The sequence below is a fragment of the Schistocerca piceifrons genome, chromosome 1, assembly GCF_021461385.2.
Source record: "Schistocerca piceifrons isolate TAMUIC-IGC-003096 chromosome 1, iqSchPice1.1, whole genome shotgun sequence".
Lineage (NCBI taxonomy): Eukaryota > Metazoa > Arthropoda > Insecta > Orthoptera > Acrididae > Schistocerca > Schistocerca piceifrons.
The window spans coordinates 1,217,286,745-1,217,309,110 of NC_060138.1; the positions used below are offsets into that span (position 1 = coordinate 1,217,286,745).

General features: G+C 42.9%; 1 long non-coding RNA gene across 1 annotated transcript in view; it reads right to left on the reverse strand.

Moving 5' to 3' along the window:
- LOC124802748 overlaps positions 1–22,160 on the reverse strand; it is a 39,546-nt gene extending 17,386 nt beyond the window's left edge. Inside the window, exon 1 of the long non-coding RNA XR_007017152.1 lies at positions 21,962–22,160. This is a non-coding gene — a long non-coding RNA (uncharacterized LOC124802748). The remainder of the gene's footprint in view (positions 1–21,961) is intronic.
- Positions 22,161–22,366: the final 206 nt, after the last annotated feature.

A 22,366-nucleotide genomic window follows, 5' to 3' on the forward strand; every position in this document is an offset into this window, starting at 1 on the left:
CAGGCTGGTTCCTTCCACAGTCGAAGACTTCGCTCAGTCGCTACTGATCCCATCGTCGATGCGACGTTAAATTCTACTTTTCTTCCTTGTTATGGATGATGATGATGATGATGATGTTTGGTTTGTGGGGCCCTCAACTGCGCGGTTATCAGCGCCCGTACAAATTCCCAACCTTTCAAAAATGGTTCAAATGGCTCTGAGCACTATGCGACTTAACTTCTGAGGTCATAAGTCGCCTAGAACTTAGAACTAATTAAACCTAACTAACCTAAGGACATCACACACATCCATGCCCGAGGCAGGATTCGAACCTGCGACCGTAGCGGTCGCTCGGCTCCAGACTGTAGCGCCTAGAACCGCACGGCCACTCCGGCCGGCAATTCCCAACCTTTGCTCAGTCCAATCTGCCACTTTCATGAATGATGACGAACCGATGAGGACAACACAAACAGCCGGTCATCTCGAGGCCGGTGAAAATCGCTGACCCCGCCGGGAATCGAACCGGGACCCCATGCTCGGGAAGCGAGAACGTGACCGCGAGACCACGAGCTGCGGACCCTTGTAGTGGAAAGCCTATCTGCAACAATTTGAGATGAATGGTGCACCACGATAAAATTATGCATTATACGGTTGTGTACTTCATTGCCGCCGGCTGGTGTGGCCGAGCGGTTCTAGGCGCTACAACCTGGAACCGCGCAGCCACTACGGTCGCAGGTTCGAATCCTGCCACGGGCATGGATGTGTGTGATGTCCTTAGGTTAGTTAAGTTTAAGTAGTTCTAACAAGGGAACCTCCCCATCGCACCCCCCTCAGATTTAGTTGTAAGTTGGCACAGTGGATAGGCCTTGATAAACTGAACACAGATCAATTGAGAAAACAGGAAGAAGTTGTGTGCAACTGTAAAAAAATGAGCAAAATATACAAACTGAGTAGTCTGTGCGCCACATACGCAACATCATGAGCATAATTCTCAGGAGTGCCGTGGTCCCGTGGTAGCGTGAGCAGCTACAAAACGAAAGGTCTTTGGTTGAAGTCTTCCCTGGAGAGAAAATTTTACTTTCTTTATTTTTGCATAGTTATTATCTGTCCGTTCGTTCATTGACGTCTCTGTTCACTGTAATAAGTTTAGTGTCTGTGTTTTGCGACCGCATCGCAAACCCGTGCGATTAGTAGACGAAAGTACGTGCCTCTCCAATGGGAACCGAAAACAATTGATCGCAAGGTCATAGGTCAGCCGATTCCTCGACAGGAAAACAGATCTGATATATTCTATACGACACTGGTGACGACATGTGCGTCACATGACAGAAATATGTTGTCGACCCAACTAACTTGTACACTTGGCGAATGGGTAAAAAGATTCTTCTACCTTGCCCGATTTAGGTTTTCTTGTGGATGTGATAATCACTCCCAAAAAAGTGATGAAAACATAAGAGTTTGTCACATAAACTGAAAATAAAAAAAAAATTAAACTTTTCACTCGATGGAAGATTTGAACCAAGGACCTTTCGTTCCGCAGTTGCTCACGTTACCACGAGACCACAGCGCTCCCTCGTGCCCAGTCTCCTTGATGTTGCATATCTTCCCATGAACTACTCAGTTTGTATATTTTGCTTATTTTTTCACAGTTCGACACAACTTCTTCCTGTTTTCCCAATTGATCTGTGTTCAGTTTTTCAAGGCCTATCCACTGTGCCAACTTATAACTAAATCTGAGGGGGGTGCGATGGGGAGGTTCCCTTGTAAGTTCTAGGGGACTGATGACCTCAGCAGTTAAGTTCCATAGTGCTTAGAGCCATTTGAACCATTTGAATTTCTACTTCATTGTCTCTGATGAGCTCCGAACTTGCCAAGCAAAACGTGTTTAACTCCTACATCTACGTTCTTAAGAGGCGCTGGCGTTCAACGTTTTGTGTGCTCTGCTAGTGAGTTCACTTTGTTTCGGCAGCTTCCGGCAGAAGCAAACAATTGCAAAACGTGAAATTCTGAAAAGCGTCGTCTGTTTCCAACAAATCACTCCCAGTTCTCAGGTTATTGCAATTAGCCTCACCCAAACTAATAGCTGCCGGCAACCGTATCCGCTGACATTCAAGTATGCTTACCCATTCGCGCGGTACAGTGATCTCAGAACGTCCTGCCACTGAACCCAAAACAGTAACGACGCCGTGTTTTGTTGCCTAAGCAAAATCTTAATCAACATCAAGTATCGCGTGATGCCGTGATTTGTAGTTCGTTTCGCTCTGGAGTTCTTCGTCATAAAAAGGGGAGCAATTTCTCAAGACTAGCCGCGCCACTTATGCAGAGCGGTAGCGAAACAATCGGATAGATTTCCGCAGAAAAGAAACCGTAGGGCGGGTGGAGCGTGTCGTGAAGGCCGCCGCCGGCTCAGCAAGACACGACAGGAGCGAGACGAGACGAAACGGCCCAGATACAGACCTAGCCAGGCCTACGTGGCGAGCAGCACACAGCTACACGCCGCCATCTTGCGGAGGCAATGCGGAGCATGAGAGAACTGGTGACCCGCCCAGGAAACCATCTCACGGAAACTGAGACTTAACAATCACACAAGGCGTTATTGGACAGCCGCTAACAACGGGGTCAGGTCTTGGTGTGCAGCTTTTAGTGTTAGAGACCTTTACGGTTGTTCCAGAGATTTTTTACACAGTTTTCAACAGAAATTTTGTATCACCAATCTGCTTCTGGAGACATTGTACTGTTGCTTCCAGTTCAGATAAACTTCAACAGAAATTGTAAGAGTTCAGTGGAATAAGACTGAAAGTGTACTTCAAAATCAATTACATTAAGACTAAAATAATGTATACCAACATATCGCAAAGAAAATAGTATAAATCAACAGTGAAATCATAAAGGCAGTGTATGAGATTTTGCATTTACAGAAGTTGATGATAATGAGTGGATGAGCAAGAAAAGAAGTAAATGTAAGAGCACAGAGGGCTTTTTGTAAATAAAATATAATTTCATAAATCAGCTTCTGATGTGTCTGAATGGGAACGTTCGTAATCAGTGTGTAGGTTTCTGCCGTATTTATCCCAGGTATTTGACTGGTCCTCATCATGTGCAGGCTGAACAGGGAGAAAAAATGGTTCAAATGGCTCTGAGCACTATGGGACTTAACATCTGAGGTCATCAGTCCCCTAGAACTTAGAGCTACTTAAATCTAACTAACCTAAGGACATCACACACATCCATGCCCGAGGCAGGATTCGAACCTGTGACCGTAGCGGTCGCGGGGTTCCAGACTGAAGCGCCTAGAACCGCTCGGCCACAAGGCCGGCTGAACAGGGAGAAAGCTCAGAAAGTTTGTTGGTAAGATCCTTTACGGCCAAGCTGAGGAAAGGTTCTGCGACGGTAAGTGGTTAACACGTAAGTCATCAAATATGGAACAAAGGCTAAGTTTATTTTATCGGTTCCACAGAGCACCCATCAAGACATTTATTAATTTCTTTGAGGACTGTGTGCCACGACTATGTAGACAGCCCTAAACGGCGTACAAATCACACTATTCAGTAAACTCCGCGGCCCTTTTGACTCGCGTCCAAACACTGACTCATTTTCTCGCCCACTGCTGCACAGCACCTGCTACACGCTAGCGGGCGCCAAAGCAGGACCACGGTTCAGACCAGAGACAAAGAGCATTGTACTCTTACACTCTCACAACAGTAGGTAATTCAGAAAACTTTCACACTCAGGTTCACCATTCAATAAATTGACGCAAGACTAGAACATCTGAGGGACACACATAACTCGCAGGTGTATGTCGCCAGTTTTGTCTTATGGCAATGTCAATGCGAGAATCATTCCAAAACTTAGAGTGCCGAGCAGCCAACGAAAATATGTGCCATGGGAATAGCTAGGAAAGGCAGTAAAACAAGAAAACTGGATCAGGGAACAGACTGGAGTGGAAAACTTAATTATGATGGTTATAGAAATGTAATGGAGATAGATGGGACGGATATCCAAGTGAAAAAATGATAGCTTTAGCACGAAAGTTCTTTGCTGGATTCCAAGACATCCCAAAAATGTAGATGGGTACGATGAACTAAAGGACGATGGTTAGGTGGCATTAGAAAACCTGCAGGAACACCATGCGTTTAATTTAGACAGTAGTGCATGCAAGTATTTAGAGACGGCGTTTATCCAGTACTGGATCTGGAATGCCTGTTGGATTTTCTTGTAAACTAATAAGTAATGCTTATAGTATTTTTACGACTCATTCCAGAAAAATTTGAAAAAAAGAGAAGAAATAAAATGCCCACCAACTTTATATAGTAAATAGAATGTGATAACAACAGTCATCGAGGTGCAAATACACTGCACAATATTTTAAAAATTAAGGATTATTTTCCTTAGTTCTGCGAAAAGTCCATTGCTAAATGTCTATTCCATTTCATTTGTCTTTGTAAAAGAAAACTTTGTTTATAGCTCAGCTAATTCAACCTTTACAAGTCTCTTTAATCTTAAACTGACAAGCATAATTTCAATAGCTCTTTCCACGCCTCCCTGTCTATTTCCATCTTCTGCCAGCTGAAGCCTGAGACTTTCTTCAGCTTTTCTTCCCAGATGTCGGAGATCTGCCTTGCGGCCCTCTTCTTTGTCTGGGACGCCACTCTAGTACTGCTTTTGTCCATCGTCCGTCACTCCTTCCAATTTAGAACATTTACCCTTTCCATAACATCCTGAATTCCTGTTATTGCTCTTATGCCTTCACTTTCTTCTCATCTTTGTTCATGTCACCTAGGAGCGATCTTTCCATAGCTCTCTGAACTGTTCTTAGTTTTCGTTTCAAAACCCAGTTTTAAGTCCAAGTTTCATAGCCAAAGGGTCTATGTTAGCACGGGAAGAACACTCTATTCAAAAACAAACTTTTTCAAGTTTGCTGGTGTAACAGATTTAAAAACGAGTGCATTTCGTCTACAAGATTTGCAACCTACCTTGATTTGTTTTAAGTCTCCTTGGATATCAATTAATTGTCCCCAGAAGAACGCATTCCAATTTTTAGACATTTGTTGTTCAATATTATTTGTTTTGCAGTTACTCAGTTGTTGTGCCTAGTATTTGTTTTGGACAAATCTATCTTAAGGTCCAGTTTTTCACAAATATAAATCCTTTATAGAGGCTTGCAGATCTATCATATTGTTCCCCAGAACTACTATATCATCTACGAATCTCAGGTTATTGATTGTTTTGTCATTAGTTCGAGACCCTTTTCTTTCCAAATAATTTTGGACATAGCCATGTCGAGCACTGCTGTAAATAGTTTCGCGTATGTAGGATCACACTGCTCGTGCGTTTACCTATGCTGACAGAAGGATCATAGATGTTACATTATAGAATGTATGTTTTTACTGTATTTGTGCAGTAAGACTAAAATACTTTTTGACTAATCATCTCACATAATTGTTTGCTTATCTTGTTCCCAAACAATATTTCGTTTGATTTTTTGTAGTTAGTTAAACAAATGTCGTATTTGTATTATTATGTCACATAAACGAAATTGATGAAATGGGCTTTGCCTGAATCCGATAAAAATAAAATAAAAAAGGTTCACCGTTCATAATAGAAAATGAAATTTTGCTATTGTCTAGAGTTTTTATTGTGCAATATACAGCCAGCAATGAAATTTATCTGACTACCTCAGACTGAAGATAAGACGTTTTTACGACTTAGTTTCATGCATTATTGCGTCATATAATTATTTGTTGTCTACACCAATTTCAGTTATAGCCAAATATTTGGACGGAATAAATGTGTTGTATTGCAGTGCGGCACTGATAATTTCTCTGCAATCTTGTGCTTAATTTTTTAATACCTTCTGTGAGAGGGTGTTAATTACGAGTACGTGAATTTGTAAAGGTGCCGCATAGATTCAGAGATTTAGAGAGTTCACTTATTAAAGCTTCTTGAGTTTGTTATAGTTACCTAGCAAAGAAACAGAAAATAAACTGGGATGTTGTTTGCAATGCTCTCTATAACTGTCTGCGTATATATTGCGTCATGTGGCTATTAGAATTCCCCTCATAACTTCCCTTGCTTCCCTGGCATATACACACAAAGAGAATGCATAGACACATTTTTCTATGACATTTGGTAACTAAATTAAACCACGCGGCCATACGACGTGTGTCTTAGTTGAGATATACGGCTGTGGTGAGTAGATCATCGTAAAGAAGCACACTCAATTGCATGAAGAGAAAATAAGAGGCGCTGTCTTGAATATTTTTTTCATGTCTCGTAACTAGTTCCCGTTATATAAATAAGAAGTCGGAAAAAAGGACCTTTGGAGACGTGGGTGTTATTATTTACCCAAATTGTCGCATTCTAGAAGAAGAGCATACTTATTAATGAAGCGGCTTTCCATTAATTGAATATACAGTTGCTGAGCAACTTTGAACATGGAGAAATTTATAACTGGACATATATTTGTTCAGAGCGAGTTATATTCAGTCAATATTTATACCCAAGGTAAATGTACAGTTTTAAATCATCGTAAAATTAGGGTATTTGTATATCACAACATGTGTGATATAATTTTAGTTGTAGTGTATTACTACAAATTCGTCTCAATGCTTCCCGCTCATTAACATTTTTGATGACAGTATTTAACTTGTTCCTGATAATGAATTCGTAAAGACAAATCCTGTTGCCAACAGAAATAAATACTAACTTACGATTCACATTACTGGATTTTTCATTATACCGTTAGAACATTTCACCAAAATGTATCACACTAGTTAAGGGAATTTGCAACAGTAACCGAAACGTTTGGCTATACATCGACTTGACGACCCTGTAACATATCCAAAAAAAATTTTTAAGGAAAAAAGACTGATTGAACGAATACATTGTGTATTAATGGATTATTTCACCGCTATATAATGGAAGAGATTCCTCTTTAGCATTCAAACATATGAAATGTGAATCTTCTGCCGTGTTAATCTTCTTTTCTAAAATGTATTTTACGGCTTAGAAGAATACAGTCAGATAACAAGTTACTACAGAAATTTCGCAGTTTTTATTTCCGTCCGAAGCGGATGAACAGAGACTTTGGAGAACATCTGTTGTTAGTAAAAGATTAAATTGTCTTGACATTTATTTGTCACAAGAAACCATTTGTTACGGGCAGTTATTGGCTTTTTTAGAAAAAATGACAGTCCATTTAATAGTAAACAACATAAATTCGGTACGCCTTCTACCTTTGTAATACATTAGATTCATTTGCAGACTGTACGTGCAATATCACAAAACGTTGTTTTTGCTCATGAGTGACAAACGACAAAGATATACTTACTACTCCCGTGAGCCTCGCGAAGCGGAATAATAATGGAGCGATAAGGTTTCAATGAACCAATTTTGCACAAACAGTAACCGAAGGTTTTGCTGTCAGTGTACATAAGGAAAGCTGTCATCAAGCCGAATGCTGGTTAGAACACCACAGTACTCCACAATCCAGGATCCTAATGGAAGTGACACTGCGGTCTTTGCACTGGTTCAGCAAGCCAATTGTAGTTGAATGTGGACTCCGAAGCACAGTGCAGCCCGGCCTTTTGCATTAATAAACTTTGCAGGGGTGAGAGGAGCGATAAGCTAGACAGGGGATGGAAGTACAGAACATTGCATTCCTACTCTGATAATTTAGAAGTCGGCCACCGAGCCGCACATGTATAGAAATTGAGACGCGGTCTAGTGACAATTATCGCAATTCGGAAATTGGAGCTGACAAGTAATAATCAGTGACGAGATGTGCTGGTACATGCGAGAGTAATTAGCACTTCGCATTTTGCTCCACTCCATCACTGGACCTCTACCGGCTGCCGTGTCGACATCTCGGCACGCAGAAGGGAGAATGTTTTCCGTCGTACACGCAGCAGGAATTCTCAGCCCGCGAGGCGAGGCGAGGCACGTGGAAACTGGTGTTTCCCTCCCCACTCAGTCTGTCCACAGAACAACAGCATGTGCTACTTGTTTGCTAATAGCAAAACTGTTAACTGTCGATGGCTTTACGAACTTATGCCGCGTCAAGAATAGGAATGGTGTGATTTCTTTCGTAGCGTGATTTCTTTCTTCAGGCCGGAATAGGTGCAGCATTTAACGCGACAAACGTTGTAGCTTACGGCAGAACGAGGCCTTAATGCTTATGGGTATAATGTTTTTCTGGGTAAAAATTCCTTCTCTGAAATCTGGTGCTACTTTGGATACGGGTAAGAGTAAAGGCCGGTATGCGCCAAGGAAGCGTAATAAGACGTCTCTGTAATGTTGTCAGCATATTACACAATTTATCAGATAGGACCGCGAGCAGTTTACAGACTTAGTCGTGTCGGAAATACTTCCCCCTTGGAAGAAACGTTCATAATCATGCTCTTGTGGACGTCAGATGAATCGCTGCGTTTCCGCATTATGACAACGACTGCACTGTTTCCTGCGCTCCCCTCCCGACACGCTTTATATACCCTCCACTGCTAGTGCTGCCATCTGTCGTCTGTGAGTAGTTACTGCATCGAATCCGAAGAGTTCGTCCAGACAGGCAGCACCCTCTCCTCCAGGATAACAATGCCAGACCACAGACTAGTGGCCGCTGCGATATCTGCAACAATCCGATGCTTTGGGTTCGCTGTTCTCGATCATCCCCCATAGAGTCCCGACGTGACCCCAGCCGATTTTCAGCTCATTCAAAAACATAAAGAAAACCTTCGAGGGCATCACTTTGACTGAAGCGGTGCAAGCAGAGATGACGTTGTGGTTCCGTCAACAAAGTCGAACACTCAACAGTAAGGTTATCAACAAACATGAGTCTCGTTGGGAGAAACGTGTTCTTCGCCAGTGTGATTATGCTAAGAAATAAAATTGTAGACATGAAGAATAAAGATGAAGAATGTTAATAACGTTTGTTTTATTAAAAAGCTTTAAGAGTTTTCACATAAAATGTTCAGAACCATTACTTTTCAGCAAGCCCTCGTACAAAGACTTGGTCAAAACTGCGCATGTTGTAAGGACCTCTCTCTAAATGTGGATAATTCCACATAACGCTTATGACGAAGACAAAGGAGCCGGAAGTGTCCGACTAGGTTCCCATATACGGGAATAGCCCGAAGACTTCTTCAGTAATAGAACCCAGAACGTTGTCCTGGACGACGAGTGTTCATCAGAGACCAGGGTATCTCCGGAGTGCCCCAGGGAAGTCTTACGGGAGTGACCTTGTTCTATATGTAAATGAAAGACCTGTCGGACAGGGTGAGCAGCTGTCTGCAACTGTTTGCTGAAGCTGATGTAGCGTATGGGAAAGTGTCGTCGCTGTGTGACTGTAGGACGATAGACGATGACGTAGGCACAACTTCATTGTTGCATTGCTTGATCTAGATAAAACACTTGTTTATAGGGACGCCGGATGACTTGAAATTTCAGTGCCAATCTATCGTACAATAAAACTGCTCTCAGCCACCACCCTTTGTTGTGCTCGGCAATGCGACAGAGAATCGAATCGGTGTTGTATTGCCGTCGTTCTACTGTGAACCAGTTAAGTCGCTTCGTTCAGTTGTCCGCCCACTCCACCGACGCGGGTTGCTCCTGGGTCGTACCACGGGCCGTAACACGAATCGTATCACATATCGTGAGGACTAAACCTTAGCCTATCTGATCAAACGTAATGCAGAAATGCCCACTAGATGTGATGAGAGTAGACCCGCCAGTACTGCGTTGTCAGTGGGGAAGCAGGAACGACAACATGGGTCAGTCACGAGAGCTCATTGATTTCGAACAGGGACTCGTCACTGGATGTTACCTGAGTGACAAATCCATCAGGAAGATTTTAGCTCTTCCTAAGCAGCCTATGTCAACTGTTGGTGATGTGAATGTGAAGGGAAAACGTGAAGTAACAACGACAGCTGAACTTAGAGCAGGCGGACCCGTTCTACTGACGAATAGAGGTCGTCGAGTACTGGGGAAGGTGGTTGTAAAAGATCCTATAAAATCAGAGGAAGGAATCACTCGTGAGTTTTAAAGTGCTACCAACAGTCCGTGTAGCTCTATGAATGAGCCTTAGGAGTTAAAAATAACAGGGTAAAATTGTTGAGCAGTTCCTAATAAGCCACAAGATTTTCAGGTGACGCTCGAGGTGGCGTCAAGAACGACGCCAGTGGACAGTGGACGATAAGCAACGAGTGACGTGAAAGAAGGTAGGAATGAAGATTAAGATTTAACGTCCCGTCGCCATCGAGGTCACTAGAGACGGTGATTTGGAGTGATGAATCGCGCTATACCCTGTAGCAATCCGATGGAAGAATTTGGGTTTGGAGAATGTCTGTAGAAAGGTACCTGCTGCCATGCGTAACGGCAGCAGTGAAGTGTGAATGAGTTACGTTAAAATTTGGTCTCCTTATTGCGCTTAAGGAAGCGTTAAATGTGGAAGTATGCCAATACATTTTACAGAACTGTGTACGGAGTACGTCAGAGGAACAGTTCGGAGACGATGACCGTTCGTATCAGGATGACAATGCACCAGTCATAAGGCGGCATCTATGAAACATTGTTTTGCGGACAATAACGTCCCTGAAATGGACCGACTTGCCCATTGTTCCTACCTGAATCCAATTAAACACCTTTGGGATGAGAACGGACTTCGCTGCAAAGCCCGAAGCTAATATGACCATTATCTCTAGTTTCGGGTCTTCAGCAAGAGTGGGCTGACCTTCCACCACAGATATTCAGATTCCCCATTGAAAGGATCCCCAGGAGAGATGCACCCGTCATAAATGAGGTTGGACAGACCTCACACTAAAATGTGCATATGGTACTATTGGCAGGGAAATCCCATCTGGGATATTCGACTAGTCTTTTTATTAGACGTCACTTCGGTGACTTGCGCGCCAATGGCGATGAAATGGTGATGTGGACAATACATACACCGTCCCGAGTGGAGAAAATCACCGACCCCGCAGGGCCCCTGATCGAGAGTCAGCAACACTCACCACAAGAGCGCGAGCTGGTGACGCAACACATTTTAGTGTCCGCTAATGGGTGTCTGTATACTTTTGATGAGATAATCTGTTTGGTTTCTGTACAAGTATTCTGTACAAGTATGAGAAGTATTTGAATAATATGTATGCAATGTCTTCCATAGAAACATTGTAATACCCCAGTCCCCTATCCCGTTTGCTTTACCTACAGTTGATCCTATGCTCGTTCCACCTCGTATTTATATACAGTGTTACTCCGTAAATATTTGTATGCAACGCGTGACTGCAACTCATTAGTCCTGTAGCCATAGGACACCACACTTTTACATTCTGTAAAGCGCACAACTTTGCAGTCATCTAGATTAATAGCTAGCAGCCAGTTTTTGTGAATCTAGAAACGGGCGGCATTTCGGTACATCTTCCACTTGAGTCGTGTATGTACAGTGGAGGAGTCACATAATTCTTGTTTACATGGATCGTCTGCAATGACACCCAGACTAATGATACCCACACCTGTGTAAAGAGTGTAAAACGGATACAGCTCTAGTTCAAGTTATACGGTGTGCGCGAACGCGTAAACGCTCTGCTGGAACCGTAGCACTCGTCAGCTCCCTGTTATACCCGCCTTCCTCTGCCCTTCGATCTGGAAAGTGTGAATACTTTGCTACATTTTTATTGTGTTAAGAACGTAAAGTATGCTAGCTGTGTGACTGAGTAATAATTTAGAACTAGGGAGCTTGGAAATATAAAGCAAATAGCACTGTAGCAAAGTATTATGATTCGTCAAACAATCTCTCGCTTTTTCTCGTAAGCCAGAAGCCACTTCTAAGGCAAAAAGGGTGTCTAGTATTCGGCAGGTAGTTTACAAATGTTCCGAGACCTTAAACAAACTTAAAAGGCGTTTAAATGTTGATCATAGCAGACGTGTGACGTTTTAACAGTCGTGATGCCTAGTTTTCGTAGAAATGAGTTCAAAAATTAGCTTTTAAAGTCGTTTTAAAATATACGAGGATCTATTGGGTAACTGAAGCAACATAGGAGCACAGCAAATATTCATTATTCCAGCAGCTGCGTATGACAAGAGAATATAAATACTCAGGGCGGAAGAATAGCTATTCCGTTGTAGATTACACTTTTGTGAGGCCTCAAGGTATTTTCATACAAAGGACGCGGCTCCATTAGTAACTATATGGAAGCCAATTGTTTGCAGATATGTTGTTCAGTATGCAAATATCTACTCGAAGAAAAAGTGTTGTCGGATATTGTCCTCAAACAAGGACGCACAGCTAGGGAGGATATAGTGAAGATGGAAAACCGTCCCATCTGATGGAGGATATCTATTGTTACCAAAGGTAAACGAACTACAGCGTGTGTACCCGAGAGATGCCCGGTGTATCAGTACCGCTTGAGGCGGAAGTCAGAATGAATGCAAAGTCACCGATGTCCAGATCAGATCTCTTATGACTTCCCTCCGCTCATTCGAAAGGTCGTGTTTGAACTTGTATTATCGAACCACACTGGCGACAGAATAATTGATGTTTACAACACACCGTATTTTTTACAAATATGAAAATTTTCCCTTTTTCCTTTCCACGTAAAAAAACGGTAATTTCACAATAACAAAATTTGACTAAATAAAGAAAGCATGTTTACTGAACTTCTAAGCGGTAACTTGTTGGTCGAGTTGTTGAAGTGCTTCACTTGTGCCTGTAAGTTACATAATGAACTAGTCAGCATGTCAGAAAGTTTTGGTTTTGAACAGATGCTACCTCGTCAGCTTTCACAATCTTATACAACGTGAAATTACGTTCTACAGAAAAAGAGAAAAAAATTAACGTAAATTAAATTAGTTTCTTGAAAGAAGAGATTTCCGTGCATCTAGTTATTTCTAAATGAAACAAACTCTTTATTCCAGTGATGATTAACTTACTTGGCCCCTTGGGCACTATTAAGCAACTCACCATAAAATTACATTTCATTCTTCGATTTGTCAGAACGTCATGATTCACACAGCAGTACTGAATAGTTAAATATGTAACATTGCCCCACATTCTCGTCTAATGGCGTAATGTCTAGCAATCACACAAGTTCTATTACAAGAGCAACAAAGTGCCACCCATCATAGACAACATATTGTGATAGAATGGGGAAGGACATGTTTTGAAATAAAAACAACAGGCCGTAGTGAACGTCTCAAAATCAGTTAACATAAAGGGAAAAAATCTCTGTTATCAAAAATTTATTCATTGATGCTGGCTAATAAAGCTCAAATGCGCAGAACTAGCAAATCACCAAAGAAATAAAGGGTTAGTTTTAAATAAGAAATCATCCTGATTCAGGAAAATTACTTGTTTCGTGAAATTTACTGCGGCTGTAGAACGAGGCATAAAATTAATTCGAAGGACGAAAATTAAAATGTAGTCAATTCTTGTTTGTGACTGTATAATGTACATAGTGACACTGTTCACCGCTTACCAAAGCACTCGGCACGCCTTTCCCCCTATTTTCTTCTTAAGTTTTACTTCTAAATCTGTGCCGCGCAACCAGGTAATAGAATTTTGTAAATGCCAGTCGACTTTTGTAAATGCACAGGTCACATAATTAAATTGTGAGAGTTTCTATGTATGCTTGTGCATCTACACTTATGTACGTACATACCTCGCAAGAGAGCGAGGAAAAAAACACCTGTCTAATGCCTCTGCTCTCTCTCTCTCTCTCTCTCTCTCTCTCTCTCTCCAAATTCCGGTTTTCTTAATTTTATCAATACTGGGTATGTTTCGCGAAAAGGCCATCGTCGTCCCTCCACGGATTCCCATCTGCGTTCACGAAACGTCTCCGTAATACTCGCCCATTTATCGAACCTACCGGTAACAAATCTAGCAGTCCGCCTCTGAACTGCTTCTATGTGTTCCTTTAGTCCTACCTAGTGGCCATCCCAAATACTCGAGCAGTACTCAACAGTGGGTAGTACTAACATTCTATACGCTGACCTCACTACAGGTGAGCTACAGCTTGGATATTTAAGCGAGATGGCTGTGCAAAGCCGTATTCGAACAATAAGGGATCATTTTTCGTGTTCATCTGCATGAACTTTTATTTATCTGTATTTAGAACAAGTGCCATTCATGAGACCAAAGAGAAATTTTGTCTCAGTTATCTTGTATCATCCTCCACGGTCCCAAACACACAGCGACACCAGAAAACTACTGCAGATTGTTGCTCAGCCTGTCCGCCAGTCACAGACTAAGAGGCACTGCTGATGATATCCTTGTCTCTGATAAACACTCGCTGCCGAGGATTCTATTACTTAACAAGTCTTGGGGGCACTCACATCCCTGGGAACCTATTCCGTATGCTCGTACCTTCGCTAATGGTCTGCAGTGAGCCACGCTGTCAAGCGCTTTCCGGAAACCTAGAAATATGGACTCCACCTGTTGTCTTGTGACACAGACACAGAGCATCCAATCGCTAACGCGATACACAAAACACTGAAAATCTGTCTCTTGGTGGACGCCCGGTGTCAACAACAACAGCTGGTGGCCACTATCTACAAAACATGGAACGTAGGTAAGATCAGCAGAATGGGTCTATGCACTGCTCTCTGGAAGGCAACTTGTGGGGCTGTGTCGACGCAGACAGTATACAACCGTCTCCAAACCACTAGGCCTCCATTACGCCCAACAGTAGAAACCGCAGCACCAAGGTGCGCGAGGAAGTGTACAGCAGATCACCTAGGAAGAAACACTGATCTTTAGTTCGGGTTCTCTTCAACGAAAGGACCTGATGAGAGTCGTAAACGGACGTGGAGGTGGCCAAGTACCAATACACAGCTCAGGCGTGCAGTCCCTCCGATTCGCAGGGAGACAAGCCGGTTACATTTTGTAACGCTCTCACGCATGAGTTTCAGACGCCTCTACTCGCTGTGGATGATAATTTTAGGGTTGTGCGGTACAGTAGGGGCGAATCCTGCAAGCTAGTGTCCAACTTCTAAAGCCAACTTTTGGCAATGGGTACGCCTTCCAAGACGACGTCACGTCCACGAAATGAACACCGTCTTTCTGGAGGAAGGAACTAGCCGAATGGAATGGTCTGCTCTACCTTCTGACATTAAACCGATTCACTATGCCTGGAACCAGCTGGAACTACCACTGCCTGCGCGCAGCAACCCTCCCTCTCACACTGGATGAACTCGGGAGGAGGGGGGAGAGGGGGGGGGGAGTAGGAAGCGCAGAGCATCGACGTCCAGACCACCTTTTGGACGCCATACCAAGAAGGATCCAAGCTTGTGGAATGAAGCGACGCGGTTACCCAGTAGCTGAGTTTGATTTCACATTTGTGTAGATGATAGCAGCTTTATTTGAAAAATTAATTTAAAAGGGTACAGCAGGAAGTCGTCTGTCCGTGCTCTTGATCCGTTGAGATTGGCGCTCCCCGTTTTGATCTCATACTGTAAAACATGGAAATGCGGTCGCCACCTGTCGTCATCTCATGACTGTGAATGCTAAGAACTTGATGTTGAAGACAATGCGCACGGTCGATACAAAGTATTGGTGATGATAATATCCCGTGGAATGACTTTGCGATTTCCAAGGAATCTAAAGGCGTCGCAGCACTTTATTTGTTTCGAGAACAATATCAAAGCGGAGCTTCTTCCAAGACAGCAAGTCACCTCAGAGCGGCTATCTCCGCACACACTCGGCCAGCCCCTGCAGAGCGTAGAGTGCAATGTTTGTGGCTTCTAGAAAGCCCGGCTGACTCACGCGGCGGTCTTCCGCAGGAAAGTGCAGTTACCGGATTATCTGTGTTCTCGTCGGACAACGCGCTTTCGTAGCGCTGCGCCACACTAAACGCGATTCGTTCCGCGTTTAACGATGTCGCGATTTTCTGATGCGTGGTTTTAAGGAACGCTCACAAAACACTCTCATACATCGCAGTTTCAGCACAGAGAATTCCCAAAAGTAAAACCACTACCTTTCTTTTTTTTAAGACACGTTATTTTAAGGAATAGTAAGTGACGAAATATTTTACACTAAGGACCGAACATCTGTTTGTGGAGAACACGAAAAATATTTAGGAGATACCTATGAATCTTATGATTCTCAAATTCTTTGAGTTTGAAACGTTACCGTAACACACAGTGTCCGCAAGATTAAGCTATGTCTTTTAAGGCCATTAATTGAAGTAGTAAAGGTCTTAAGACTACTGGCTTCGTTAACAATCCTGTCAGAAGAATCGTCTGTTGCTCAGTGTGAGGTCTCACGTGTAAACACTTTTCTCGAATGCGGCAGATTTTTTTATTAAAACCATTATTCACTACTATTGCAATCCAGAAAACAGTAACCACTTTTTTCTACATTGCAATCGCTGACGTTGAAGGTTTTAGTAAAAAATCTACAGTTCTCAAGTTTACAGACCTCTGCCTCCATGCCATGTCAGGTAATTAGAAAAGCTTACTCCATACCACTGATTTTTACATGTTATTAACACCTGAACGGTCAACTACTACAAACGTGCCTCCTGTCCATGTCAGGTAATTAGAAGAGCTTACTCCATACCAGCGATTATTACACGCTGTTAGCAGCTGAATGACCAGTATCTACAAATGTGCCTCCATGCCATGTCAGGTAATTGGAAAAGCTTACTCCATATCACTGATTTTTACGTGCTGTTAGCAGCTGAATGGTCAACATCTACAGACACCGTACCCTGCAAGCCACAGTGTATATAACGTGTTTTCCATTCTTAAACGTGGAATGAAAAATATAAAATGTAGATCAATCGTGTACTCGTGGCACTTACGCGAAGCATACTGTAATAAAACAATAATATAATAAGGGGGTTACCAAAAGAAAGTATCATAAGGTTATACTGTTTACAATATAAGTAAATAAATCAGTGGGGCGTCGAAGTTCTGTGAGGTTGTTCGCAGACGATGCTGCAGACTGTAGGATTGCGATAAAGGACTGTAGTAAAGTACGAGAAGACTCGCAGAAGGTCGAAGGTTGGTGATTGGTGCATGGGCTGGTAACTGACCCGGCTTGTAAATAAATACAGTGTAACTACAGCACATAAAACGCGGAAGACATTTATTAATGTTCGATTAAACCATAGGCGATAAAGTATTGTAAAGAGAAAGAAATCGTAAAATACCTGGAACTACATCTCCAAAGCGATCAAACGTGGAAAGATCACATAAAACTAGTAGCAGAAAGGCAGGTGCCAGTTTAAGATCCATTGTAAAAATCTTACGGGAATGTAGCTCATCCACGAAGAAAGTGGTTTACGGAACCGGCGCTCGAGCGGTTCTTGACTCTTGCTTGTCAGACTGGGACCATTCCGATGTTTTATTAACACAAGAGGTAGGGAAGATCCAACAGAAAGCGGCGCCTTTCGTCATGGGATCATTTAGTTTGCGTGGTAGCGTCGCGGAGATGCCCAACGAACTCCAATGGCAGGAGCTACAAGAGAGGTGATCTGTATCACGGAGAGACACCTTGAAATACCGAGAGCGTACGTTCCAAAAAGAGTTTGGCAATATATTACTTTCTACCAAATACGTCTCGCGAAATGACTGCGACGACAAAATCAGCGCAAATAGAACTCATATGTAGAGCAATCAACAGGCGCACAAAAGAAGCGTTACCTATTGCACAGAGTCGTTGAAATTCCGCCAGTGTAGATTCAAAAAAAAAGTCGGACAACGTATTACTTCGTTCCGTATTCGTCCCGCGAAACGATCATGATGACAGTATCAGAGAAATTACAGCTCGTATGATTTACTAACAGTCGTTCTTTTCTCGCGAATGCAACAAGGAAGGGACGAAATAACTGTGGTACCAGATATACCTTCAGCCCTACACCTAGCTTGTGCGGTTGGGTATACATGTAGATGGACACAGTACAATCGTTTTAGTCTGAGAAGTAAATATGCATTCACAAAATTTACCCAACGACTTCACAATATTAATGTCCTCCTACTTCTCAATAACCCCACTTTTCTCCGTAAATCCATATTTTTCCAGTCAGTGATTCGATCCCATCTGGGTGACTCTGTCGTTTTCCCACTTGTCCGTTTAGATCGATCTCACGACATCTCAAATGTTGCACCAAAACTTTAGAAAAAGTCATAGTAGAGGCGAACACTTTTGTACATACGCTACACTTTCGTAACATTCTCCCCTCTCTTGTGGACCTTGCTACTATTAATTTCTCGTATTGAACCTCACACGACTTGGTAGCTTTACAGGTAGGTATTTCTCACACTGCGTAGCAGACGGTTCACTCGTTCTAAGGTTGATTAATAGCCTCATTCTTTCTTGGACCACACGCAAGTCTTTCTCCATATCTGATAAACACCAGGCAACCCAGCATCACTCGTTTTGTCCGTTAAGAATAAGAAAGGAAGTCAGCGTCCAGTGTTCCGTCAACGACGTCGTGATTAGAGAAAGAGCACAATCCGGTATAGGGAAAGGTTCGGAAGGAAATGGACCGTCCCATTTCAAAGAAATCATCCCGGTATTTGTCTTAACTGATTTAGGAAAATCACAGGTAAATCTGGATTACCGGGAGTAGATGTGAACCATCGTCCTTCCGAATAGCACTCCATTGTGTGTCTTACTATTCCCGCAGGTACCTCCCTTGGCCTTTGTTGAGAATAGACGGGTAATACGACTGTATGAATGTCAGTCGACAAAGTGTCGGAAGTAGTTAAGAATAGACAGTTGATATGACTGGATGAATGTTAATCGGCAGTGTGTCGAAAGTAAAGCTGAAATCCAGGAAGACATGATGTAGCTTTTCTCTTTTGACACCTGCTCGGGAGCATAAGGTGGATGAAGACAGTCAACTGTTTTTGACACGAATGGTACTCTTAAACACGTCCCAATTTTAGAGATACTACCGGAAATCAGCAAATCCATATATCTGAGTACTGGTCGTCCTTGTGACTGTAAAGCATTTACACTGCCTATCAGAAAACATCAAAGCAAAGTACAGAAACTGCATCACGTGTGGAATATTTTCGATAGACGGTGCTCCACAGCCGTGAAGTATTTCATTGTGTAAAAGCCGCATTGGAAAACACTCTGACAGCTGCTAAGTGAATCTATTTATTGTGCGACCAGTCTACAAGGAGATCATTAGATCAGAAAATATCACATTACCATGTGTACGTATAGCACATCGCGATTTCGATGACGACCATCTGTTTATAGTTTAAAATGTGATGTGATAACATGGAACGCTGGGCGCTGTAACGATGATGTCTAGATTTGAACGTCAGACAGTTCAAGCTATGACAAAACTGACATGCACATCTTGCTCTTCCACAGCTTCTGGCATTTGACGCCAGCAGAGAAGTGTGTGAGAAGGTGTCGGTTTTTAAAATTAAGCTGTGACGTACATTGCACATGTTCAGCTTGTGATTTGATTGATATATGACATTTCGAAGCCAGGAATTTGCGATCAAATGAAACCTTACATATTTTAAACTTGAGACAGAACGCGCACTATAAAAATTACGATAGATTATACGTACACTAATGCAAAATTTTGTAGTCTAATCAATTTGTAGATCGAAACTCAGTGTACGATCAAGAGATTCGCCCGCAAGCTGGCGGTGAGTGTTTAAACAAGTGAATTTAACGTCACTTGTCTTGTGCTACAGATCGAGTGGATAGTCACGGACAGCAAACCAACTGCGATTTGTATCCGATGTTAATTTAGATTATGTACATGACTATTTACAATCCGACTACTTTAGGTAAAAGTCTCATTTTTTCAGTCGTTGTTCCTCTTTCCTCTCCTCTCCGATTATCATAAGGACTGGCGTACAGTGGGGTAGCTAGCTAATTAGTCTGCCCGGCGTCGTCTTCGTGGAAGGAAGTTGCCGTCTACACGGCCTTGGAAGCCGGGCGGCAGGGCCCTCGTTAAAACTCGTAGCAGACGCGCCGCCGCTGTTCTCACTGCCTGCACTTGCTATACGGTTCTCTCTGCCGTCGGGGAATTCGACAACTTTTTTCTGTGATACATTTCGCAAGGGGATGACCGACTGTCTTCCAACTCTTAAAAAAAGCAGGAATTCAACCATATTCTACAAAAACACCTCGCTCCGAAATCTGTATCCATAAACGGGAAAATATATTGTAAAAAATCTGGAAACACGATAGGCTTTATGACACCTAGACGGCTCTCTTACCAGATCCGTTACTATCAGATATTTTGTACGAGAAAATTACTCGCCTCGAACTGCACTGCAGCGTTGCAGAAAACACACTGAAGCTATTCAGTAATATTTGATGCAAGACAGTCCTTTATATAGGTAAACATGTTAATCATAACATGTTCATCATCTATTCCAAAGGACACAATGGAGACTCGTCAGAAAATGGAGATTAATCGCCAAGAGCGCGTTACGTATGGGCCTCTAACGTTAAGTTCCTACACATTTAGTTAATAATTAGGATGAATGTTTGCACATAATTAAACTTGTCATTCGCTACTAAATAAATGGAGCTTTCGTCCACGGAATCAGAGCCTCTTCCAGTGTTGTGACAATTCTGTCATCGTTAACACTAGCCTTCTTCCGCCCTCAGACTTTTTAAACTTCTTAGTTGCCCTAACTAATAGTAATTATTCCATAACACGCTGCAAATAGGTAGACAGTCGTGAAAGATCTGTTTTATTATAGAGGACACAATAAACATGTTACGTTCCGGCACAGACCATTTTCAGACTGTCATCAGATCATTGGTATTCGAACACCAACGCAGAAATTGAAAGTAGTAATTTGATCAGAAGGGCACGTCGTTATCCTCTTAGAACAAACCTTTCCCCGTAATAGAAGTGTGCGCCCCGGTCACAGGTCGGAAAATAAAAAGTAAGTTACACTTCATTCCAACGGACAAAGAGCAGTAACTCTCAAGAAGCTGTTTACTACCGATCCGCTCTATATTTTGCGTTCACTCAAATTGTGTGTCTCGTAACGAAAGACATGTGTGTTTTACTGGGCACGTGCATTAATTGGCAACTGAAGGTTGTGTTATTAAAATTATTCTACAATTTGCTTCTTGGACTAAGGATTCATCGAGTCTTCATTATAGTCAACAAGTCGATTCTGACGTCGTTATCACTTATTTTGTACATTTGTACCGCGTCTGTTGAGATAGTTAACTGGATGTCCTTCGTTTTAAATGCAGGCTGTGTAGAAATTACCTTTGTGACCTAGACGAGATAATCGCCTGAGTTTTGTTTGCTACACGCACTGCGTATAACAGCAAGCCTCCGTAATGACCAAGGCTGTCCGCAGACATCTTACAGAACTTCCCTTCCAAACGTTTCGCACCTTCTAATGATTACTGTGAATTTGTACGAGTCACGTCTGTCATTCTGAAAGTAACTACGTTGCTGCGTGTATATCGTATCTGTCGTGTTTAATTTCAACTGACAGCGAAGGAGAAGAAGAAATATAACCGATCACTATTCCTCACTAGTCGAATGCATCACAATACCTTTCGGAGCCTATGCTTCATCATGAAGTGATACCCAAGTCGGGCAGCTTCACTTCCTGCCACCATAACATTTACATTGTCCTGAATGATACAAACTCCCATTCATTTTATTGACTAAAAAGCCGTTGCTAAGAGTGACAAGTCTTTCCAGCTTCGTTTGTAGACGTATTCGGCCACAAAAGAGTGCGGAATTCTGTATCCCTCTACAAGTTACAGTGTTGGATCGGAAGCAGAGCGCCTTGTACATCACCTGATAATGGTGCACAGAGTTCGAAACGATATGTGATAACTATAAAATTAAACCAAAGAAGGAAAAAAGAAAGAAACCCTCAATCGTTCCTGTTTTTTGTCCTCTTTCATTGCTCACAGTTCTTACGTCCAGATCGCCTACATCAGTTCACAGTCACATACACAGTCCGTACTGTCGCTTGGAAACAATGGAAGACACAGTTTTTTATATAAATAAACATAACTGATAATTACTTTTAGAAATCACACAGTTACCGATAGCGCGTTACGTATCACAGTGCGTGGTTTCCAGGCTGTCTCAACCGCGTCGCTTAAAACTGGGGTAACTAAGCAGAGCTACCGACAGCGGGTCGGCGCAGAACGGACGGGACGAGACGGCCTCTGCCCGCGGAGCGCCCTCGGACGGTCGGCACCGGATGGCTACGCAGGACCGCACTCACCGGCTCGGCCGGCGTCGCCGACGGAACCGACGCCTGCCGCCGCGGCGCCGCGGTGCAACAGGTGTCCGGGCCGGAGGTTTTTGCGTATTGCCGCGGCGCGTCCTCCCGGCGGCTCGGCGGCGGCTGTGTGGGTGTGTGGGCGGCTGCGGTCGCGGGGGGGCGGGGCCAGCGGCAGGTGTCGGCCAATGGGAGGCCGTGG